Raw genomic sequence first — 25,898 nt, forward strand, 5'->3', positions numbered from 1 at the left:
GAGAGTCCCCGACCGCTTCTCCCTGCATAGGTTATGATTGGATGGGACTCCAGAGCTGTCTCTTTGTGGTTTTCCCCTTTAAAACTGGCTGCTGCCCCTGCCTCAGGAATGCAGGTGGAGCCCAAACCCTGTTGCCTCCCTGACACCAGTTTTTTAAAATAAATTTTGGCTTGCTTGAACCCAGTCTTTTGTGGTGGATTATTTATTCCCAGATAAATAATCTGGGACCCTAACAGGCTACTCTCTTTTCATCAACTGTGCTGCTTTCTTAAAAAAAAAAAAAAAAAAAAATGAGATAGGGTTTCTCTGTGTAACAGCCCTGGCTGTCCTAGAATTTTCCATGTAGAGCAGGCTTAACTTGAACACAGAGATCCACCTGCCCCTGGAGTGCTGGGATTAAAGGTGTGTGCCACCATACCCAGCCCTCAAAATATAGGTTTATTTATTTATTATGTATACATAATATGTGTTCTGCCTGCATGCATGCTGCGGGCCAGAAGAGGGCACCAGATCTCATTCATTACAGAAGGTTGTAAGCCACCATGTGGTTGCTGGGAATTGAACTCAGGATCTCTGGAAGAGCAGCCGGTGCTCTTAATCTCTGAGCCATCTCTCCAGCCCTCAAAATATTTTTTATTCTGTGTCCCAAGAGGCCAGAAGATGGCATCAGATCCCCTGAGCTGGATTCACAGGCAGTTGTGAGCCAGCTGACCGAGGGCTGGGAACTGAACTCTGGTCACCTGAGATAGCAGTAAGTGCTCTTAAGGGCTGAGCCATCTTTCCAGCTCCCCCTAACACCCCCTCCACACATTTTTGGAAACAGGTTCTCTTGTAACCTTGAGATGTCTAAAGTTCCATTGATGGCTAACTTCATGTTTAGAAGTTTAAAATTCCTGTGCTTTAGAGAACTGTAAAGCATCAGTGGACTTCCAAATGTTAAGGGCTGTTACTGTCTGTTCTTGTACAATTTTAACAAAACTGTTCTTTGTGCAAGGTCATAGGTCATAAGGTCAACCGCTGTTTCTGATTCTGTAAACAAAAGCTTGCTTTGCTCAAGATAACCTTCAGAATGTATCTTTGTCTTTACCTTTATAAACTCCTGACTGAGGTGGCTTGTCCTGCATTTGGGAATTCGGAGTCCCAGTGCAGACCTGGCCCCTGTATGTGAATAAAAGCCTCCTCTTTGTTAAAATGTATTCGTGGTCAGACTGGTGGATTTCTGAACGTTCCAGACCCATAACAGTCTGCACTGGTCTCAAATGATTTCTTTCCCTTCTTAGAAATAGGAACAAGAGGGTTTATTAGGAAAGGGTAAGGGCTGGAGAGATGGCTCAGAGGTTAAGATCACTGGCTGTTCTTCCAGAGGTCCTGAGTTCAATTCCCAGCAACCACATGGTGGCTCACAGCCATCTGTTATTAGATCTGGTGCCCTCTTCTGGCCTGCAGTCATACATGCTGTATACATAATAAATAAATAAATCTCTAAAAAAAAAGATTTAAAAAAAAGAAAAAAAAGGAAAGGGTAAGCAAGCACTCTGGAGAGGGGGGGCATTTGCTTCCAACTCAGGAGAGCGAGGGATGAGCTTGAAGGAATGCTGCACCCTCCCCTTCCAGGTCCGCTGTCTGCACCTCATCCACTAGGTGCCCTGTTCTCCCAGAGACTCCTGTTGCCCCCTGCCGCACTCTGCACTAGAGACTGTAAAAACCTCAGCTCACATCTTTAAGAGAATAAGACAGTTTATCCTAGAGCCATTGCGTGACCGTGGCCCGGGAGCAGATTTAGGTGCCCCCAAATTCCATGTTCCAATGTGAAAGTAGTTTCACAAGGTTTTTATAGTTTTACAGAACAAAGAAAGTCTTAAGGCAATTTTAAAACACATTGGTGAGAACCCCAGAGAGGCAGATACGTAGGGATGGGGGGCTATTTTACAGGCCTCATATGCTATGTACAATCTCAGCTCTTAGGCTGGTGGACACTTGCGTTCTGGTAAGTTAGTAGCTCCTAAGGTTTTTATTCATTATCACACACAAGGTGTTAGTTGAGATACAGAGTGGAGCAAGGCATGGCTGTCCAGAGCCGAACACCAGGCCAAGATGAAGTAATCAGGCTCTGAACCTACAAAATTCCAGTCTCGCCACAGTACTGAAATCCCATCTGTCCACCAGTCTGCAGACACAGACTCCTTCAGGAGCTTTGTGTTCATGGTCACACACGAACCTTTTTAGGGATTTTCATTCACAAGATCCAATCTGGGATTTTCACTTAATAGGTAAATGCTCTGTGACTTGTGATGGGCAATGTCATGTTGATGGCTAACTTTATGTTTAAAAGTTTAAAATTACTGTGCTTCAGGGAATCATAAAGCAAAATTGGACCTACCAAATGTTAAGGACTGTTAAGGGTTGTTTCTGTAATTGCCTAGTCTTGTACTACTCTAACAAAACTTGTGTATGCAAGGTCATAGGTCACAAGGTTAACTTTGGTTCTGATCTTGTAACCAAAAGCTTGTTTTGCTCTAGTTAATTGGGATATTTGCAAGACATCTGTTTGCAAAACAGAATGTATGTAACCTTTGCCTTTATAAACTCTGACTATTGTGGTTCGACACTGCACCTGGGAATCCCCAGGCCTGGTGGAGACCTTGAGCCAGTATCTGAAGAAAAGCCTCCTCTTCGTTAAAGTATATTCATGGCCAGACTGGTGGATCTCTGAATGACCCAGATCCATAAAAGACCGAGCTTAATATCCCAGTTCCTCTTTTTTTTTTCTCAAATTATTTATTTATTTTATGTACATTGGTGTTTTTCCTGCATGCATGTCTGTATGAGGGCATCAGATCCCCTGGAATAGGAGTTACAGACAGCTGTGAGCTGCCATGTGGGTGCTGGGAATTGAACCTCGCGGGTCGTCTGAAAGAGCAGCTAGTGCTCTTAACTTCTGAGCCATTTCTTCAGCCCCCCTTTTTTAAAAAGACAGTCTCAACCTGGTGGTGGTGGTACATGCCTTTAATCCTAGCACTCTGGAGGCAGGGGCAGGCCAATTTCTGAGGTCAGCTTGGTCTACAGAACGAGTTCCAGGACAGCCAGAGCGACAGAGAAAGCCTGTCTCAAAAAACCAAAAATAAAAATAGAAAGTCTCTTTCTATAGCCTGGAATTCCTCAGCTCAATATGTCCTGAAAACTTACTGTGTTGCCTAGACTGGTCGCAAAATTCACAATTTTCTAGCCTTCATTCCCCAAGTGCTAGGATTACAGGAATACAACACTGTTGTGTCTTTAGGGCTGCAAGAATATATTATAGAGATTTGGCTCTTAGTAAAGCTATACTTTGACTAGCCAAGGGTCCATCAAATGGGAAGCCATTATCATGGAATATTTGGTGTTATACACCTTAATATTTCAGCCGTCTTCTGGTATGAAATTCTCGCGTGCCCAAATACTCCCAGACCATATTGACAAACAGCTAAGCTTCTCAGATGCTGGTCCACTAGATAGCTAACACCCTTACAAGACCTAGGAGACTAGCAGGAGGCAGGTGCATAGCTTTGTTTCTTGTGCAAATGAAGCTCAGACCATCCCTTGCCTTCAAGGCTAGGGGCAATCTATTGAGGACAACAGGGCTTTTTGCACAACCAAAGACTCGAGTGGAACTCCACAGGGAGAGACAGAACCGCGTGGCCAGGGAGAGGAGAGGAAGACACAGATTCTGTAGAGGGTAAGGCAGATCTCGTGCAGAGTTTATCAGGGCCAGGGGTAAGGAGCCAGGAAATATAGATGGAGGACGAAGGAACAGAGGATGAAGATGAAGTCAAAAGCATAGGAGCTTATTAAAACTATGAGGACAGGAAAACTGGGTACAAAGAGGAACCGAGACTCAGGACAGAACTGAAGCTGTATAGAGTTTTGTCATAAAGGAATAAAGTAAATGGACAAAAGAGCATAGTGTACGTAGATTCCTTTCCCTCAGATACCCCACATTGTATGTAGTATCTTTCCCAGGACTCAGGGAGGAATTTTCTCAGGACAGGAACTTGGAGAAATTCTGTTATCCTTAGTTGTACAACAGTTTCCTCCAAGATTAAAACACTGCATCTTGCAGAGCAAGAAGGCAAACAACCCAAAATAGCTCCAGGAAGTCCCTGAAACTGACCAGAATCACTAGGCCACCCCCACCCCCGACCTGCCAGAGTAAACAAAAAAGCTCAGAGTCCCTCTCAGAGCAAAGCTGAGCTGCAAAGACTCTTAGACCAGAACAGTTCCCTGGAACAGGTTTAGACCAACTGAGGCGCCTGGAAAGGACACTCCAACCTGCTCATCTGCCTGCAGGCTGTGCAGTGTGCTCCAGGTTCCCAGCTTTGTGAGCTGTCACCCGTGCTGGGGTGGTCCGTGGTGATGCAGCTGTCTTTGAGACATTTCTGCTCCTGTAAGTGATCCCTCACCCATATTCCTGTAAGTGACCCCAATAAAACTCATGGTTCAGGAGAGCCACAGCTACACAGAGAAACCCTGTCTTGAAAAACAACAGATTACCAAAAAACCTCATAGTTCACCAAGTTGGACTTTGGTGGTCTCCATACGTGGGTCAGTTCCTCCTTTTCCTCAGCTCTATCCCTCTCCTGTGCTACTGTCATGGTGAAAAACCCCCGCTCCATTATGAGGACATGGGGCTTTGGGCCAATGAAATGCTCCCCACCCCAATAACTTAGCCTAAGAAACGCCATTCTGTAGGAATCAGAAAAACAGGAGTTCACAGCCGTAGCCAGCCACCCGGCCTTGACAGAGATAGCTATGGCCAGCCATCCAGCCTTGAGAGAGATAACTGTGGTCGGCGGCCTTGGGAGAAAAACAGTTGAGTCGAATCAGGATATTTTATGGCTGGCCCCCTGGCCTTGAGGAATAAGCAGCTGGCCTGGGCAAGGCCAAATCAGCCACACACATACGACCCCAAGTTCACCCTGGCCTTCTTTGAAACAACCAATAGGGACCCTGTAACTATGCTTCTTGCTTCTGTAACCGCGCCTCTGCCCCTGGGATCCCATAAAAAGTCCCCCTTGCCCTAGGAAAGGGCGCAAGTCCTCCAAGAGACTTCGCCCCAGGTACCTGGTCTAAATAAACCCTCTTGCTTTTGCATCTGATCTGTGGTTTCGGTGTGTTCCTTGGGTTTGGGGTCTCTCCCGGAGAAAGATCTCAGCCGGGGGTCTTTCATTTGGTGGCCCGTACGGGGATTGAGACCCCTCCCTGGGACCACCGACCCACCATCAGGAGGTAAGCCGGCCGGCCTTGGTTTATGTCATCCCTGTCCTGTCTGAGTGTTGTCTGTTTGTCTGAATGTTGAATGTTGTTTGTTTGTCTGCGCGCCTGATAATCTGTCTGTGTCAGTGGATCTGAAAGGGGGGGCCGACGGGCCCGGACTTCGCCACTGCGAACCTGGAAGACGTTCCACGGTTTGATCTGTCTGTGTCAGTGGATCTGAAAGGGGGGGCCGACGGGCCCGGACTTCGCCACTGCGAACCTGGAAGACGTTCCACGGTTTAAAGACCCCTCTGGGGCACGGTTTTTCTGGTTTTGCTTTCGGTTTGGAACCGAAGCCGCGCAGCGTATGTTAGTCTCATTTATGTTTGTCTGTCGTTTTTTTGTTTTCTGTTTAACCGTTCTCCTCCTAGAAACAGTCATAGGAAGCCGGATCGGCGGATCTCTCCCGCTCCCTGTTCCTCCCGACCCCTCCACCAGCGTGTCGTTTCCTCTCCCCGCGTTCTGCCGCTCTGGCGGTGGCGGCGGCGGCGGGCGCCGGTGCGCCCCGCGCCTCCTCCCGTCCGCGCGGCCGCGGCGCGGTCGCGGGGGTCCGGGGCGGCGCTGGGGGGGGGCTCCCCTCGCTCCCCGCTCTCCCCGGCCGGCCGCGTCTCCCGCGAGGGCGGAGGAGTCCGCCCCGCCGGGCCGCGGTTTTCCGCGCGGCGCCTCGCCTCGGCCTGCGCCTAGCAGCCGACTTAGAACTGGTGCGGACCAGGGGAATCCGATCGCGAAGGCCTGCGGCGGCGCAGGCGGGCACGGGATGTGGCTGGGGCGCGCAGGCGGGGCCGGGGATGGGGTCGGCGAGGGACTGCCCCCCAGCCGGCGACCGGCTGCCGAGAGCACTTCCGCGCGATCAGCCGCCGAGCGCACTTCCACCGCGGCGGTGTCCGGCTCCGGGACGGCTGCGGGACCGGTGTGGGGAAGGTGGCTCGGGGGCGGCGTCACCCGTGGACGCCGAGTCACCCCGCCCCGAGTGTTACAGCCCCCCCGACAGCGCCGGAGGTACCGGCAGCCCCCGCCGCGGCCTCCGAACAGCTTCTACAGCGGGAGCGGGAGGATGAGGCGCCGGTCGCCTACGAGGAAGGCATGACAAACCAGCCAAAGACAGCTAGTCTTCCTAGAGGCTCGGAGGTTCCAGGAGACAATAAAAGACCCACCCAATTGCCTAATGCAGCCTTTCCCCTCACCCGCCCGAACTGGGACTCCGCGACCCCAGAAGGTAGGGAACACCTATGTCTCTATCGCCAGTTGCTCTTAGCGGGTCTCCGAGGAGCCACTAGGCCCCCTACCAATTCGGCTCAGGTTACCAGGAAAAGACGCCGACAGCGTTTTTAAAAAGACTTAGAGAGACACGGAGGGAGAGGGAAAAAAAAAAAGTCCTGGCCACTGTAATGTCTCAGGGACAGGTCAGAGAGGGAGTTAGGACGGGAGATCAAAAAAGGACACTGCTTGACAAAGACCAGTGTGCTTACTGTAAACAGAGAGGACATTGGGCTCATGACTGATCAAAAAAAAGCCTCAAGGGTCTTAAAAAAACTAAGCCAAGGGCCACAGACCTCCTCAATCTAGAGGATTAGGGAGGTCAAGGCCAGGAGCCCCCCCCCCCAGCCTAGGACAACTCTCAAGATTGGGGGGCAGCCAGTGACCTTCCTAATGGACACCGGGGCTCAACATTCAGTCCTGACCCATACCGGAGGCTCTCTCAGTGACCGCACAGCTTTGGTCCAGGGGGCCACAGGTAACAGGAGGTATCGAAGGACCACCGAGAAAAAGGTTCAGCTGACATCTAGACAGGACCCAAAGGGACCCCCCTACAAGTCCTAGCCCTTTGAACTGTTCGTGGACGAGAACTCAGGCTTTGCAAAAGGAATGCTGGTACAGAGACTGGGGCCATGGAAGCCCGGTAGCTGCAGGATGGCCCCCCTGTCTGCGCGTGGTAGCCGCCATTGCTGTTTTGCTCAAGGATGCAGGGAAACTGACTTTGGGACAGCCATTAACTGTGTTATCCTCCCATGCGGTGGAAGCTCTGGTCCAGCAGCCCCCAGATCGAGTGGTGTTCAGACCAGTTGTCTCCCTCAACCCCGCAACCCTGCTGCCCTTGCCAGACCCATCCAAGAAACACAATTGCCTCCAGATTCTGGCGGAGGCCCATGGCACCCGCTCTGACCTAACAGATCAACCACTGTTGAACTCAGATTTTATCTGGTTCACGGATGGGAGCAGCTTCCTCCAAGAAGGAGAACGGAGGGCCGGAGCAGCCGTCACCACCAAATCGGAGATAGTTTGGACCTCACCACTGCCACCTGGAACATCGGCCCAAAAGGCAGAGCTGATCGCGCTGACCCAGGCCCTCCGGATGGCGGAAGCCCAGAGGACCAGGAACTAACAAAGAAAATGGGGGCGGAATGGAGCCCTGAGCGACAAGCTTACATCATAGATGGACAGAGGCCTTGCCTACCAAAAAGAAGACCGCTAACGTGGTAACCAAGAAACTCCTGGATGACATCTTTCCCAGGTATGGAATACCCCAGATATTGGGGTCAGACAATGGGCCCGCCTTCGTCTCCCAGGTAAGTCAGAAGGTGGCCAGGCTACTGGGGATCGATTGGAAACTTCATTGTGCATACCGCCCCCAGAGCTCAGGACAGGTAGAACGTACAAATAAAACCATTAAAGAGACTTTAACCAAATTAACGCTTGCAACTGGCACTAGAGATTAGGTGCTCCTACTCCCCCTAGCCCTTTACCGAGCCCGGAATACTCCTGGGCCTCATGGCCTAACCCCGTTTGAGACCATGTATGGGGCTCCCCCACCAATTGTAAATTTCCTTCACCCTGATATCTCCTCTTTTGCCACTAGCCCTCCAATTGGTGCAAAAGACGGTGTGGAAACCCCTGCCTACCGGGAACAACTGAACCGCCCGGTGGTGCCTCACCCATTCAAGATTGGGGACTCTGTCTGGGTCCGACGCCATCAATCCAGGAACCTAGAGCCGAGGTAAAAAAAGACCATACACCATCCTGTTAACTACTCCCACCGCACTCAAGGTTGACGGGATAGCGGCTTGGGTCCACGCGTCACATGTAAAGGCTGCCAAGGAACCCGACGAAGCTGAGGGCACCGAGACATCTAGTTCAACGCTCTCCAAACCCACTAAAGATAAGACTCACCCGGGGGTCCCCTTGATCCCCCTAATAGTCCTCCTGACATTAAGAGGGACATCACCAGAGAGCCTGTTTCCCTGACGCTGACCCTGTTACTGGGAGGAATTACCATGGGCGGAATAGCTGCTGGGGTAGATACAGGACCACAGCCCTTATGGAGACCGGCCAATTCAGACAGCTCCAAGTAGCCATGCTCAACAGGGATGGTTTAAAAGATGGTTCCAAAGGTCACCATGGTTTACGACCCTTGTCTCCACCATTATGGGCCCCCTAATCATCCTCCTGCTCATTTTATTGTTTGGGTCATACATCCTCAACAGATTGGTGCAATTCATCAAGAATAGGGTTTCTGTTGCCCAGGCTTTGATCCTAACCAAGCAATATCAGAGGCTCAGACAGTCAGAGATGGAGCTAACCCCTTATTCTCCATCCTAAAATGAAAGATTTCATTTGGTACAAAAGAAAATGGGGGAATGAAAGACCCCCGCTCCATTATGAGGACATGGGGCTTTGGGCCAATGAAATGCTCCCCACCCCCAATAACTTAGCCTAAGAAACGCCATTCTGTAGGAATCAGAAAAACAGGAGTTCACAGCCGTAGCCAGCCACCCGGCCTTGACAGAGATAACTATGGCCAGCCATCCAGCCTTGAGAGAGATAACTGTGGTCGGCGGCCTTGGGAGAAAAACAGTTGAGTCGAATCAGGATATTTTATGGCTGGCCCCCTGGCCTTGAGGAATAAGCAGCTGGCCTGGGCAAGGCCAAATCAGCCACACACATACGACCCCAAGTTCACCCTGGCCTTCTTTGAAACAACCAATAGGGACCCTGTAACTATGCTTCTTGCTTCTGTAACCGCGCCTCTGCCCCTGGGATCCCATAAAAAGTCCCCCTTGCCCTAGGAAAGGGCGCAAGTCCTCCAAGAGACTTCGCCCCAGGTACCTGGTCTAAATAAACCCTCTTGCTTTTGCATCTGATCTGTGGTTTCGGTGTGTTCCTTGGGTTTGGGGTCTCTCCCGGAGAAAGATCTCAGCTGGGGGTCTTTCAATGGTTTACACACTTGTGCACGTATGTATCTATATAAAATCAAGGAAGCACAGGTAAGAGAAAAGGCTTGATTGGCTTAATATGACTATCTGCATTGTTTCTGCTGCAGACAACTGAGTTGATTTTTATGGCTGAAAACTTACATTGTAGACATACCACATTTTCTTCATCCATCCCTGCTTTGGGACACTGGGGACAGATCCATACCTTACTGCCGTGCATGGGCTGAAACAAAGGCGATTGTGACAGTGTCTGATTTCAAGTCCTTGATGTAAATACCCAGTATAGCTGTGCTATGTGGAAATCTATCCTTACTTTGGATAAACTGCAATATTGACTTCCATTGTAGCTAGACTGGTTTGATTTTCACCAGCACAGTGTAAGAACAGCCTCTTGGCTAACTTCTTGCTGGCATTTCCTGGTTTTTGTTGTTTTTTAAATCTTTTTTTAAAAGACTGATTATGGGGCCTGGAGAGATGGCTCAGAGGTTAAGAGCACTGGCTGCTCCTTCAGAGGTCCTGAGTTCAATTCCCAGCAACCACATGGTGGCTCACAACCATCTGTAATGAGATCTGGTGCCCTCTTCTGGCCTGCAGACATACATGCAGGCAGAACACTGTATACATAATAAATAAATAAATCTTTAAAAAAAAAAAAAAAAAAAAAAGACTGATTATGTATACAGTGTTTTGCCTGCAGGCCAGAAGAGGGCACCAGATGGAATTATAGATCCATTGTGATGGGTGCTGGGAGTTGAACTCAGGTCTTCTGGAAGAGCAGCCAGTGCTCTTAACCTCTGAGCCATCTCTCCAGCCCTTGTTTTTTTAAGTCTTTTTGTTTTGTTTTGAGATTGTCTCACTGGGTGCTCCAAGATAGCCTGGAACTCCCTATGTAGATCTGGCTGAAATCTGAGACCCACCTGCCCCTGTCTCCTGAGTGCTTGGATTAAAGGTGTACGCCAAATATGCCTGGCTCTGTTTTCTTTAAAAAAAAAAAAAAAAGAGTGGGCTGGAGAGAAGGCTCAGCGGTTAGAAGCACTGGCTGTTCTTCCAAAGGTCCTAAGTTCAATTCCCAGCATTCACATGGTGGCTCACAACTATCTATAATGAGATCTGGTGTCCTCTTCTGGCCTGCAGGCAAAACATGCAGGTAGAATACTGTATACATAATAAATAAATCTTTTTAAAAGTGTTATGCCCAGATTAGGACCCCCAAAGAGACCACCAGGAGACCAGATATATCCAGAATGCAATAGCAAGGTTTACTTGTTGGCGCAATACGAGCTAGCAAGGAACCCTCGTCCGCAGTGCCCAGCGCAGCGAGGCAGGGAGGAGAGTTCCTCTTTCTTGGGGAGATTAGCTTTTGAAGGCAAAAACCACAGAATTCTTCAGAGAGGAGGGGGTTAGTACGGGTCCACCCTTGATTGGTCCAGTTTTCCTGAGTTTGGACTTTTATCTTATTTTTTGCTCTGTCAGGAGTTTTATAGCCCATCTCCAAAATTTGGTCATGTTATCTCAGGGGAGGGGGGTGTCTCGTGGTTAGCTACCACCAGACAGTCTGATTTTGTACTTTTAAAACTTCTGACTTCACCCTGTCTGGGAATGGGGAACTGACTTGGTTCTGGCTATTTTAAGATGTCCCTTTCCTCAGCTCTCCCGGCCTTAGGGGTGACTGGGATGGGGGTCTCTCAAAAGTAAGTTTTTAAAAAATTGTTATTGTGCATCTGTGTGTGGTGTGTGAAGGTGGGCACTTGAGTATGAAGGGTCGAAGGAGACTTGGTGGGGTAGGTTTACTCTCTTTACACTGGAAAATGAGGCCTTGCTCCGATCTGTTACTATCTAGAAACCTAAAACCTGCCCGATTGGCCCCACTGCCCTAAGGATAGGCTCCTCTTCTTTCGTGATAGCAATAGCATTTCACTGCGGAATACAGGTTGGAGCCAGCACGCTGTCCAGTTGATTGCTCATGATTAACAGGTGTGTGCCACCATGTGCCACCTTAAGTCAGGTTTTTCTTTTTTTAAGTCTCACTACGTAGCCCTTGACTGGCCTGGAACTCACTGTATAGACTACACTGGTTTCGAGCTCATTAGGCGATCTCACCTGCCTCTGCCTCCCGAAGGCTGGGACTACAGGCATGAACTTCTATCCTCCAGGTTGACCTGGAACTAAGAGATATGTCTGCCTTTGCATCCCGAGTGGTGGAATTAAAGGCATGCGAAACTACCACCTGATTTATTCTGTTTTTAAAAAGGAACCCGGCTGTTGGGCCCGGCTGAGGCGGGAGGATCACGGAGTATTTCAGGTCTGCACTTTCTAGGCGAGAGACTCCATGTGAAACCAAGGCGAACAGGGAAAGGAAGGAAGGAACGAAGGGGGCGGCGGAGGCAAAAACCCCAGGGAGCAGCGTCACAGCAAAGGAGCTGACATTCCAAGGGCCCGGCCCCCAAGCCTCCGTCCACCCCTCCCCCGGGCCACACCCGGGCAGGGCACCGGCCCCCTCCCCTCGGTCGCGGATGCCATCTCGGGGCGAGACGAGATTCGGCCCAATGGACTAGATAGAAGGGGGGTGGGGAACCTTTTGTGGCAGGGACCGTCAACTCCCGCGTCTGAAAGATGAAGAACCCGGCAGAATGGCGGGCGGGGCTCTCTCGGCGCTGCGCAGCGCGGAGATGGAATGCGCGCTGGGCGGGGCATGCAAATGAGGAGGTGGCCGCGTCTCCCAGGAACTCTGGGAGCGAAAGGAGCAACAAAAATATCCTCGGCCCACGCTGGATCTCGCAGGCTTTCCCTGGAGTGAAGGTCGTGGTCAGGGCAGGGCAGGAGAGTCGGCGTCGGGCGCGTGCCTGTGGTCGCGTGGGTATTTGCGACCGTGATGTAAAGGTGTGTGCGCACGTGAGTGTCGCGGGCGGTGGTGAGGGCTGAGTTATCGCTTCTCGGCCTTTTGGCTAAGATCAAGTGTAGTATCTGTTCTTATCAGTTTAATATCTGATACGTCCTCTATCCGAGGACAATATATTAAATGGATTTTTGGAAGTAGGAGTTGGAATAGGAGCTTGCTCCGTCCACTCCACGCATCGACCTGGTATTGCAGTACCTCCAGGAACGGTGCACCCCCTCGGGGGACCTCTAATGCGGGTTCAAAGATAAGACTAAGTCACCTCTTGCCTTGTTGCCTCAGGTCTTTAGCCTCCCATCTAAAATCGGCTTTCCTTTTTCTGCTTACTCTGCGAAACGTCTGGGCGTGTGGTGTCTCTCTCTGTACTGGGCCTACAACCGTCTTCTCAAGGACTGAACTCATTTCAGTCTTAAACTGTCCTGTGACTTGGTAGGCTGCTCTGAAACCTCAGGCTTGTACTTTTAACTAATGGACACTTTAAAGCCTCCCGAGGCATGTATGCGTGTTTCTAGATGCTGCTTAGTCCATCCTCTCTCTGTCAGTTATAGATTTTTCTCTCATTTTGCCTCCTTCACTCAACTGACAGTTTTCTCTTTTTGGTACAGACACCTTTTAATTTCATGCAATCCTCTTTTAATCATTGGTTTTATTTCATGAACGATTGGAAGTCTGTTTAGAAAGTCCTTATTGATGTGTGTGTGTATCTTGAAACATGTTTCCTACCTTCTTCCTATGGCAATTTTTTTAGGTATTTTGCTGAGGTCATTTGAAGGTTGTTTTGTTTTGTTTTTGGTATGGGGTAAGAGATCAGGATCTACTTTCGTTATTTCACATGTAGCCATTTGTTGACCATGGTTTCCCCCCACACACACCTCCAATGTGTATTTCTTGGTACCTTTGTCAAAAATCAAAAGGCTATGTGGCCTTATGTCTTGCTCCTTTGTTTATTCCAGCTGGCCCAGGTGTCTTTACTACTTTTATTGTTGTGCCTGTAACTTGAAATCATGTATGGTAACAACCCCAGCAATATTCTTTTTGCCCAGGATTGCTTTGGCTTTCCAGCATCTTTCATGATTTCATACACACTTTAAGACACATCCACCCCATATTTGTAAAAGAGAGTCACTAGCTTTTTTATTGCAATTGCATTGAACCTCTAAATTGCTTTTGGTACCCGGGCAGCGGTGGCCACGCCTTTAATCCCAGCACTCAGGAGGTAGAGCCAGGCTGATCTCAGTGATTTCGAGGCCAGCCCGGGCTACCAAGTGAGTTCCAGGAAAGGCACAAAGCTACATGGAGAAACCCCTGTGTAGCTAGAGTTTTCTGCCTTGCCCACAGTCAGGACAAATCTTTGTCACCCGCCAGTCCCACAGCCGCTCAGACCCAACCAAGTAAACACAGAGACTTATATTGCTTACAAACTGTATGGCCGTGGCAGGCTTCTTGCTAACTGTTCTTTTATCTTAAATTAATCATTTCCATAAATCTATACCTTGCCACGTGGCTGGTGGCTTACCGGCATCTTCACATGCTGCTGGTCATGGCGGCGGGTGCAGTGTCTCTCTGCATCAGCCTTCTGCTTCCCACAATTCTCCTCTCTCCTTGTCCCACCTGCTTCCTGCCTGGCCACTGGCCAATCAGTGTTTTATTTATTGACCAATCAGAGCAATTTGACATACAGACCGTCCCACAGCACCCCTGTCTAGAAAAACAAATAAGTAAGCAAATAAATAAATAAGTAAATTGCTTTTGGCATGATGGTCATTTTCTCAAGATTTTATTTTGGGGTGGGGGGCGGGTTTGGAGACAGGGTTTCTCTGTAGCTTTGGAGCCTGTCCTGGACTAGCTCTGTAGACCAGGCTGGCCTCGAACTCACAGATATTCGCCTACCTCTGCCTCCCGAGTGCTGGGATTACAGGCGTGCACCACTGCCCAGCATTCAAGATTCTTTTGAGCCAAGAGACAGGCAGTTTTTCCATTGTGAAACCAAATCAGGAGCCACATTGTTATGCATTGTTATTAAGTCTCTATGGCTTACTAAGTTTCTGTTTCTTAACCCTTTTGTATCCTGCAAACCATGTTTTCAATCTACACTAAACTTGTAAGCCTATGCCTGCCCCTTTGCCCTGCTAAACTCCTGAACCTGTGAGCTGATGGCCCTTTTGCTTTTGCTTTAGGAAAATGTCATCTTAGATACCTTGATTCCTCCTCTTCCACATGATAAATTCTTTTTTTTTTTTTTTTTTTTTTTTTTTTTTTTGGTTTTTTCGAGACAGGGTTTCTCTGTGTAGCTTTGCGCCTTTCCTGGAACTCGCTTTGGAGACCAGGCTGGCCTCGAACTCACAGAGATCCGCCTGCCTCTGCCTCCCGAGTGCTGGGATTAAAGGCGTGCGCCACCACCGCCCGGCCCACATGATAAATTCTTGCACTTATCTTTATTACCTCCTTTTTAACTGCCTATTATCCTGACAGCAGATTTCTATCACACTGATCTACCCCATAGGCAGCCTTGAAGCCCTGAGCTCCACACTCATCTGTCCTGGAGCAAAACAATTCTTTTTTTTTTTTAAAAAAGAACATCACTTTTTTTTTGGGGGGGGGGTATTTATTTATTATGTATACAGAAGAGGGTGCCAGATCTCATTACAGATGGTTATGAGCCACCATGTGGGTGCTGGGAATTGAACTCAGGACCTCTGGAAGAGCAGTCGGTGCTCTTAACCTCTGAGCCATCTCTCCAGCCCCCAATTCTTTTTTTTTTCCAGAGCTGAGGACGGAACCCAGGCAAGTGCTCTACCACTGAGCTATATACCCAACACCAACAATTCTCTTTTTAAAAAGACTTTTTCTAAAAAATAAATAAATAAATAATAAAACTGTCTCAGAAACACCCCACCCCACACCCCACACCCCGAAGGGAAGAAAATACAAAAAAAAAAAAAAAAAACCAAAAAAAAACAACACAAAACAAAACCAAAAAAAGAAACAAATAATAAAAATAAATGTGGCAGGGGGTGGGTGGGGATCAGTTCAATAAGAAGGTTTGGTGCCTGATCTAAGCATAACCTACAACTGTGCTGTTAAATACAACAGCTACTTATAGCTCTGTCATTTCCCATTCTAATGGGAGATATTAGATAACCAAGGTAAGATTCGTGAATGGGAATGATGGTACTGGAATTGATGTTTCTTGGTTTTATGAAGACTATAGACTGGGAGAGTCTGACTCTCTGGAAGAAGAAGACCAAATTAGTAGCATATGAAAGAGAAAAGAAAATCCCAGGGCGGGGGAGACCAGTTAAACCAAAAGACCAGGGGCTGAAGAGATGGCTCAGTTGTAAGAGCCCTTGCCGTTCTGTCAGAGGAACTGGATTTGGTTCTCAGTATCCACATGGCAGGTCACAACTGCTTGTAACTCCAGTTACAAGTGAATTGGATGCTCTCTTCTGGCCTAGATGGGCTCCTGCATGCATGTGATACATGTATACTCACATATGATCACACAGAGAACCACACTAGAGACTGAAGAAAGAGCACTGACCTCCACAGGAACTCTTTGTGCAGAACATCAACCATGAAAAAGATCTGCAGGGTAGTCAGGATGCTTTAGAAGCAATGACCTTTGCCAAGTAGATACAATTTAGTACACAAAACTGCTAGAAAGGGAAGAGAGTGTCCAAACAGACTGATACTTAGATCTGAAGTTCCTGTTAGAACACAAGCTCATGCGGATTCCAGAATGGCCTTCAGGATAAAAACCACTGATACTCAGGGGCCAATGGGGTTAAGGTTGGGGACTCAGAAAAGGAACAAGAAAGGTAAAAGAAAAAACTTGTCAACCAGGCTGGCCTTGAACTCAGAGAGATCCATCTGCCTCTGCTTCCAGAGTGTGCTGGATTAAAGGTCTGTGTCCACACACACACAGAAAAAAAAAATTTTTTTTCTTTTATAATTTATTTTTATTTTATGTGCATTACTGTTTTGCCTGCATGTATGTCTGTGTAAGGGTGTCAGATCTTGGAGTTACAGACACTCTTGAGCTGCTTTGTGGGTGCTCAGAATTGAACCTGGGTCCTTTGAAAGAGCTCTTTAAACCACTGAGCCATCTCTCCAGCCCTAAAACCATTCTCTTGCCAGCTGTTTTCTATTAATACTGAACTCTTCCGGTAAAAGGGACCTCAAAGCCAGTGAGGGCTGCTGTCTGAATCCCAAATTTGGGAGAGGATCAGCTGGCCAGTTCTAAATAGAGCTTGCTTATCTAATCAGGTGCCTCCCCCCATCCCCCTGATCTAACATCCTCTAGGGTCTGTCTGCCTCAATCTTTCTCCAGTTTTTGTTTTTAAGTCAGGGTTTCTTTATGTGTCCCTGGCTGACCTGGAATGTGGAAACCAGACTGGCCTAGAACTCAGATCCACCTGCCTACTTACAGCCATGACTGACTTCCTTTTTTGGGGGGTTTGTTCTTATTAAAGATTATTCTAAGGGCTTTTGTTTTGTTTTGGCTATTGTGGATGGGATCGGTTCTGTTTAGGTTTTTGTGTATTTATCGTGCTTTGTTTTGTTTTGTTTTTGAGACGTTTCTTTGTGTAGGCTTGACTGTCCTAGAACTCACTTTGTAGACCAGGCAGGCTGGCCTCGAACTTAAGGATTAAAGGCGTGCACTACCCACCACCCGCTGGGGACCAGCCTGGAAGGTGCAGTAACAACTCAGAGACAGTGTTCGTTCAAGCTGACAGGTCACCGGGCTTCTGCAGTTGGTAAGTAGCTTCTTTGCTACAGCTTCTGCTTTTGCCCTGGTAACCTCAGTCTTTTGTTATCATAAGCAAGGGGAAACAGAAAAGGGGAAATCACCCAATGCGGAATGTTCTCATGATTCCAAAGGTTATTCTTAGAAAATCATCAATACATTCTTCATCATCTTTAACTAAACACAGGAACTGTCCCAGACTTAACACCAAAGCAAGCATAATCTACTTTTATTATTAATGATTTTACAATCTGAGCACTTGACCCAGAGGTTAGCAACAGGCAATTTCACAAAAAAGAAAAGGTTAATACACCAGACCGTCATTTCCTTCTCACACAGTCTGCTCCGATCTCAGGACCCCTGTAGCCGCCTAAGTTCCTCCTCAGCCCTCTGCAAACACCAAGCCCCATGACTGGTGGGCCACAATGACCTCAGACAAGAGATCTGCCCCTGCAAGTCAGCGACTTTTGTCCTTCTTATCCCACAATTCCAAGAAGACCAAATCAATTTTCAGAGCTTCCATGAAAGGAAGCTCTCCTTTCCTGGTAGTTCTTTTCAATCTAGGAACCCAAAAAAACTTGCAGCAATCACTCCAAGCATTGCCACATTGTTCCACACTCCTTCAGGAGGAATCAAAATATCCCGATTAAAGTTGCCATCTCCCTTTCTTGGTGGAGGCCACCATCTTCCTCCTATTCTAGGTTCCTATACTTTCTGTTTATCATCCCATCTATATGATACTCCATCTACAGTCTTCAGCCCACACCCCTTAGGGTCTCAAGTTTTACACAATGCCCTTGGAATATCCTCAGAAACTGAATTATTCATCGTGGCCAATTTGAATCCAGTGTGTTGATACACATCATACCATGTGCTATAGTTGACCACACATTCGGTACATTTATCCAAGCCTGAAAAGCTTCCCCAGGCTGTAGGTTATTTCCCATGACCTGCATAACTGCCTTAAGCCTAGCCTGAGTGGTCATCTCTGTATAAAATTCTGTGAAATCTACTTTACTCCTTTCCTATATCACAGAAACCACCATTGACCTAGGAACACAGAACATGAAGATCAGATAGAAGAAAAAGACTAGCATTAAAAAAATTATATGGAGGAGAACATGACATGTGCATGCCATAAAGCATGACCTTGGGACATGTTAGGCGTTTCTGCCTTGGCCCTCTAGAGGCATGCTAAGCAGAAGATCCAGAGTTCAGGAACATATGGAGGGTTGATGGTCCACAATCTCAGGTCCCTCATCTCCAATCTTATGTGCCATCCCCAGCAACCACCCAGGATTTTTTTTTTTTAGATTTATTTTTACTACTTCAGGTGTTCTGCCTGCATGTACATCTGTGCACCACATTCGTGTTTGGTGCCCAAGGAGGTGGTGAGCCACCACGTGGATGCTGGGAATTGAACCTGGGTCCTTTGCAACAGGAAGAAATACTCTTAACCACTGAGTCAACTCTATAGCCTTATGGTGCATTTAAAAAAAAAATCCTGCCAGGTTGTTGAAAGTGTTTTGAGTTCTGAGTTTTCTGGTCTTTAGACTACAAATAATTGTGAGAGTTGCCAAAGAGGCTATCAAATAGAGCTGTGTGTACATCTGTGGGTGTGCCAGCAGAACATCCCTGTCTGCTTCAAAGGCCTCAGGTTAAGGTGTGCCAACCTACCTAGCGTAAGTTTTGTTTAGTGTTTTATATGAGACATAGTTTCTCTGTGTGGCCCTGGCTGCCTCAAACTCATACCCAGCCCCCCCATCTCCACACACCACTTGCATGGTTCAGAAAATTTAGTTTTGTTTTCTGTGTTGTGTCAAGTAGCTAGTTCTAGTTTAAATATTTTGTGGTGAGAAACTGAGAAAATAAATGTAGAACCTCAAAGAGCCAATGTGATACAGGAAACAAATACTGTGGGCAAAAAAAGGTTAGTCTTACTTTTGAACCTTCTGTGTGTATGTGTCTTAAAGTGTGTATGAAATCATGAAAGATGCTGGAAAGCCAAAGCAATCCTGGGCAAAAAGAATATTGCTGGGGTTGTCACCATACATGATTTCAAGTTACAGGCACAACAGTAAAAGTAGTAAAGACACCTGGGCCAGCTGGGATAAACAAAGGAGCAAGACATAAGGCCACATAGCCTTTTGGGAAATACACATTGGAGGGGGGGGGAACCATGGTCAACAAATGGCTAACGAAAGTAGATCCTGATCTCTTACCCCATACCAAAAACAAAACAACCTTCAAATGACCTCAGCAAAATACCTGAAAAAATTGCCATAGGAAGAAGGAAGGGAACATGTTTCAAGATACACACACATCATCAATAAGGACTTTCTAAACAGACTTCCAAAATCGTTCATGAAATAAAATCAATGGTTAAAAGAGGATTGCATGAAATTAAGAGATGTCTGTACCAAAAAAAAAAAAAAGAAAACTGTCAGTTGAGTGAAGGAGGCAAAATGAGAGAAAAATCTTTACCAGGTCTATCTATAACTGACAGAGAGAGGATGGACTAAGCAGCATCTAGAAACACGCATACATGCCTCAGTCCTTGAGAAGACAGTTGTAGGCCCAGTACAGAGAGAGAAACACAGTGTACACACCCAGACTCTTTTGCAGAGTAGCCAGATAAGGGAAAGCCGAGTTTTGAGAGAAGGCAGAGGACTTGAGCCAACAAGGAAAGGGATGGGCATGAGTTAGTCTTATCTTTGAACCCGCATTAGAGGTCCCCCGAGGGGGTGCACCGTTCCTGGAGGTACTGCAATACCAGGTCGATGCGTGGAGTGGACGGAGCAAGCTCCTATTCCAACTCCTACTTCCAAAAATCCATTTAATATATTGTCCTCGGATAGAGGACGTATCAGATATTAAACTGATAAGAACAGATACTACACTTGATCTTAGCCAAAAGGCCGAGAAGCGATAACTCAGTCCTCACCACCGCCCGCGACACTCACGTGCGCACACACCTTTACATCACGGTCGCAAACACCCACGCGACCACAGGCACGCGCCCGACACCCACTCTCCTGCCCTGCCCTGACCACGACCTTCACTCCAGGGAAAGCCTGCGAGATCCAGCGTGGGCCGAGGATATTTTTGTTGCTCCTTTCGCTCCCAGAGTTCCTGGGAGACGCGGCCACCTCCTCATTTGCATGCCCCGCCCAGCGCGCATTCCATCTCCCCTCTGCGCAGCGCCGAGAGAGCCCCGCCCGCCATTCTGCCGGGTTCTTCATCTTTCAGACGCGGGAGTTGACGGTCCCTGCCACAAAAGGTTCCCCACCCTTCTAGTCCATTGGGCCGAATCTCGTCTCGCCCCGAGATGGCATCCGCGACCGAGGGGAGGGGGCCGGTGCCCTGCCCGGGTGTGGCCCGGGGGAGGGGTGGACGGAGGCTTGGGGGCCGGGCCCTTGGAATGTCAGCTCCTTTGCTGTGACGCTGCTCCCTGGGGTTTTTGCCTCCGCCGCCCCCTTCGTTCCTTCCTTCCTTTCCCTGTTCGTCTTGGTTTCACATGGAGTCTCTCGCCTAGAAAGTGCAGACCTGAAATATTCCGTGATCCTCCCGCCTCAGCCGGGCCCAACAGCCGGGTTCCTTTCCTAAAATTTGAGACAGGGTCTTTCTGTGTATCCCTGGCTATCCCAGAACTTGCTTTGTTGACCAAGCTGGCCTCAGACTCACAGAGATAGGTCTGGTCCTGCCTCCCTAAAGCTGTGGGCTACCACACCCGGCACTTTATTATTATTATTATTATTATTATTATTATTATTATTATTAAACAGTCTAAAACTCATTTTGGATTCAGCTTTATGGGGCAGACCTGTATTCAACTCCACAGGCTGGTCCATAGGAAGACCCAGTGTTCCAAGCTGGATCGGGCTGTGTAGGGAAAGGCTATGAGCAAGCGAAACTAAAGAAACTCTTTCGGGCAGGAATGCCTGTAGGACCAGATCGAGCCTGGAGTCTCTTCCCACTCCCTACTTCAGAAACTGGCACTTTATAAAGGATGAGGAGGAAAGCATCAGAATTATTGTGTATTGTAAGTGTAATTCTAGTACTTGGCAGACTGAGGCAGTGAGATACTTGAAGGAAGAGAAGAAAAACGAGTGTGTGTGTGTGTGTGTGTGTATAGTTCAGTTGGTGGAGTGGTTGGTTGCCCGGCATGCACAGAGACCTGGATTTGATCCCCAGCAATACACAAAACTCAGCCTCTTGTCGCATATCTGAACTTGAAGTACTCTGGGCTATAAGTAGGAGAAATGCCAAGGTCATTTTGGCTACATAATGAGTTCGAGGTCCACCTGGCATACACAAGCAAACAAAAAAAGAGAAGGAGGCAGGGCTGTAGATCAGTGATAGAGTGCTTCAGGGAGGAAAAGACCCCGGTTCAACAGTCACTCAACAAAGCAAAAACCGCATGTTCGGCAAACTCCGTCAGCTGCTCAGGTTTTCGTCAATATGACAAGGGTCGTTGGGGAAGAGGAAACTTCAATTGAGAAAAATGCCTCCATCAGACTGTCCTGTAGGAAAGTCTATAGGACATTTTCTTGGTTAATGATTGATGTGGGAGAGCCCAGTCCACTGGAGAGGCTGCCACCTCTGGGCAGGTGGTTCAGGGTGGTACAAGAAACACATTGACCTATCCTCTCCATAGCTGGCCCCTGACATGTCTTCCCGGAAACCCTGTTCAATCCTCCCGGATGTCTAGGATTCTAATGTGGAAGGAGAGAGTGCGGTTAGTCGAAAAATGAACAAGCCATACCTTGAGGATCCTTTTTGACCATCCATTGAAGCCAAAGTAGAAATTTGCCAGTTCATGGCTTCGTGAGCTGTTTAGGGCAAAGGCCTGATGTCTCAGGGCCTTATGTCTAGTGCTGAGACGAACCTGCAGTCAGGAGAGAGACCCACAAATATCACAGCCTGCCAGGTTCTACTTTGGAGACACGAGGTCAAGCAATTCCAAGTCCGTAAGGGACAGTGAAGATCAGGGGGTCAGAAGGAGGTTCCAAGTCCTGCGTCAGAGTGAGCCCCACACACATGCTATCTGTCCATCTAAGCCTCAGTGCTGTCCACCATCATTGTTAGGATTCCTAGTTACATGGCAGGTTGCCCTGGGGGGTGGGGATGGAGCTTGGTTGGTGGAGTGTTAGCCTAGCATGCAGGAAGCCCAGGGTTCAAGCCTGAGCAGCATCACAAAAACCAGGTGTGACAGCATTCCAAAGAGAGAGAGAGGGCCAGGTGTTGGTGGCACATCCTTTTAGTCCCAGCACCTGAGAGGCAGAGCCAGACGGATCTTTGTGAGTTCGAAGCTAGCCTGGTCTACAGAGTGAGTTCAAGGAAAGACACTAAAACTACACAAAGAAACCCTGTCTCGAAAAAAACAAAACAAAAAAGAGAGGGAGAGGAAGGAAAGAAAACAGCAAAAAACTGTGGAAACGGGTTGAGTTAGCAAATAAAGAGTTTCTCTCCCCATCTAGTGGCTCCTGTTTGAGAATCTCACACAGCAGAGGAAGTGAACCATCCATCCACCCCTCTCCAAGTTAATGACCCCTATTACAAAGTAGCACAGAGGCTCCTGGCCAGTTAACAATCTTCTTCGGCATTTGAAATACCAAGTCTTGAGTTTACATACTTTACACATTACTGTGGATTCCTTATGGAAAGGGACCTTAGAGTTGGCACAGAACACACTTGGACACCGATTCTTAACATTAAGGAGAATTCATGACCCGAGAGGGGCAAGCTGGGATGGTGCTGGAGGGGTGTGGAGGCTGCAGCATCAGCAGCAAGGAACAAGCAAGGTGTCTTTTGTTGTTTTTGTTTGTTTTGAGGAGTTGGTTTTTAAGGAGAGAAGAGGGAGGTCTGTGCTAGGGGGAATCGTTAAGTCCTGGTTATACAGCCCTATATTAGCCAGAGTAACCAAATAATGAATGTTGATTGCTGGACCTTGGTGATCAGTCTCAGGAATGAGTCAGTGGCCAAGCGAGGGAATGGATGGGGGGGGGGCGCTAGCCTTAGAGATGTGATGTCACGGTTTAGCAAGGGAGAAGGAAGGAGGAGCAGGAAGGAGGGAGACTTGCTGGCACCACGTTTACAACGTTCAGGCCTGTTAGGGAGTCCTTCACCTTACATTACTGTTCCTTCCCAGAAGTCTTCCCTCATCATTAGAAAGTGGTGTTTGTTGGGGATCTCCAGCTCAGGGGCCCATTCCATACACACACACACACACACACACACACACACACACACACACACACGGCTCCCCTGGAGCAGCCCTCACCAGACCCTACCCAAAGAAAGCCTGACAAACAGCAGCTCCTCCCCTGGAGGGTATTTAAGGGACCCCTCAGGAGCAGCCTTGTGGGTTCCCCTCTTTCCCTGAGTCCACCCTGGAATGCTTTGCTAGGATTAAAACCCAGACTTCAATTTGGCCTGATCTGATTTACTGCATCGGTGGAGAAACCCAGTATTGGCATATGGAAGCCTTTCATTGTTATTCATAAAACTTGAATAATAAAAATAAACTCAACATATTGTTAGTTACTTACGCATCTGTTTATGCGTTCTCTTAAGTATCCAAGTGGCCAACACCTTCATTTTCTGATTCCAAGAACCAAGTGTGTAGTTCATAGCTTCTAATAGAGGATCGAGGGAAGAAGTAAATAAAACTTGCAAGGCTCAGGAAGTTTCTGAAACCTAGCTGCCCCACCTTGCCCACTTAAATAAGCAGTAACAATTGTGGCCAGACTCTTCAGGTAGCCCAGAAGATACTCAATGGGTAATGTGTTGGGTTTTTTTGTTTGTTTATGTGGGTTGGGTTGGTTTTTTCAAGACAGGGTTTTTCCATATAGCCCTCTATAGACCAGGCTTATAGCCATCTCTTTTACTGTTCATTATAAAATCACGGACAAATATTAAAGATTAAAAACCTTGCCGAGCGGTGGTGGCGCACGCCTTTAATCCCAGCACTCGGGAGGCAGAGCCAGGCAGATCTCTGTGAGTTCCAGGCCAGCCTGGGCTACCAAGTGAGTTCCAGGAGAGGCGCAAAGCTATACAGAGAAACCAATATTTTTTTTTTTTTTTTTTTGGTTTTTCGAGACAGGGTTTCTCTGTGTAGCTTTGCGCCTTTCCTGGGACTCACTTGGTAGCCCAGGCTGGCCTCGAACTCACAGAGATCCGCCTGGCTCTGCCTCCCGAGTGCTGGGATTAAAGGCGTGCGCCACCACCGCCCGGCCGAGAAACCAATATTTTTAATATATAATATATATATTAAAAACCTGAGGTAAAGCTGGGTGGTGGTGACACAGGCTTTTAATCCAGCATTCGGGAGGCAGAGGCAGGTGAACCTCTGAGTTTGAGGCCAGCCTGGTCTACAGAGCGAGATCCAGGACAGTCTTCAAAGCTACACAGAGAAAAGATATCAAAAATAACAACAAAACTCCGAGATAATCGTAAGCGATCTCGACCCACACAGCCACTAGGCACTTCCTGGCAAAAAGCCAGGGCAACCCCTTGGCCCCGCCTCATCCTCTTCCAGGTGCCTTTCTTTCTCATGTCCCCAGTCAGCCAGGGAACTCCATGATTCATTCCGGCCTGCTGAATGTGAACCCCATCTCTCAAGCCAAACACTCTATTCCATTGGACATCGGACAACAACATAGACAAAATTCCTGTAACATAGGCTGGCCTCGAACTCAGAGATCCGCCTGCCTCTGCCTCCTGAGTTCGTGTGCCACCACCGCTGGTTTATGTTTTTGTGCTTAAGAGAACTGTAAAGCAAAGCTGAACTTCCAAATATTAAGGGTTGTTACTGTCATGGCCTGGTCTTATACATTTATTTATTTATTTATTTTTGATTTTTCAAGACCGGGTTTCTCTGTGTAGCCCTTGTTGTCCTGGAACTCACTTTGATTTACCTGCCTCTCCCTCACAAGTGCTGGGATTAAAGGCTTACGCCACCACCATCCAGTGGTCTAGTATAATTTTAACAAAACTGTTGTTTATGAAAGATACTAGGTCATGAGGTTAAGCACTGTTTCCGCTTCTATAAATGAAAGCTTGTTTTGCTCAAGATAACCAAGACTTCACAAAATAGAATGTAACCTTCTGTTTGCAGGTGAACACAATGTAATTTTATGTTCTTTGCCTGTATAAAGCTGACTAATGCAGCTCTGGGCTACATTTGGGAATCTTGAGTCCTGGGTGTAGCCTGGTGTCAGTATCTGAATAAAAGCCTCTTCTCTGTTAAAATTTATTTTTTTTATATAATTTATTTTTATTTTATATGCATTGGCATTTTGCCTGCATGTATGTCAGAAGCCCTGGCTCTGGAGTTTCAGACAGGTGTGAGCTGCCATGTGGGTGCTGGGAATTGAACCTGGGTCCCCTGGAAGAGCAAACAGTGCTCTTAACCGCTGAGCTGTGCACCCCTTGTTAAAAGTTATTAATGGTCAGACTGGTAAATCTCTGAATGACCCCAGACCGTAACAGATAACAGCATTCATGAGTCTTTTAGCAGGGGTGGGCTGCTAAAGCAGCTGCCTTTGACTTTTCTGTGTTCCCACAAGTCACCCATTTCCTTGGATCCATAAGTATAACCGGATACGGATACCCTGTTCTCCAGCAGAGTGGGGGAATCTTTTCTTTTGTCAGCTAGCAATGCCTTTTCAGGGTGTGAATCTTTCCCTAGAAAATGTGTCACACACCACTCTACACTGTGTGGTTCATCTCTGGCTTGCTCTCTCTCTTT

General features: G+C 47.8%; 2 non-coding genes across 2 annotated transcripts; one reads left to right on the forward strand and one right to left on the reverse strand.

Moving 5' to 3' along the window:
- The first annotated feature begins 12,428 nt into the window (after positions 1-12,428).
- Positions 12,429-12,619, forward strand: LOC121831954 (U2 spliceosomal RNA). Its single transcript, XR_006075542.1, has one exon. It is a non-coding gene; the product is annotated as a U2 spliceosomal RNA (small nuclear RNA).
- Positions 12,620-19,885: 7,266 nt separating this feature from the next.
- LOC121831955 (U2 spliceosomal RNA) lies at positions 19,886-20,076 on the reverse strand. Its single transcript, XR_006075543.1, has one exon. It is a non-coding gene; the product is annotated as a U2 spliceosomal RNA (small nuclear RNA).
- Between the last annotated feature and the right edge of the window lie 5,822 nt (positions 20,077-25,898).

Source organism: Peromyscus maniculatus, chromosome 8, assembly GCF_049852395.1.
Source record: "Peromyscus maniculatus bairdii isolate BWxNUB_F1_BW_parent chromosome 8, HU_Pman_BW_mat_3.1, whole genome shotgun sequence".
NCBI classification, from domain to species: Eukaryota; Metazoa; Chordata; class Mammalia; order Rodentia; family Cricetidae; genus Peromyscus; species Peromyscus maniculatus.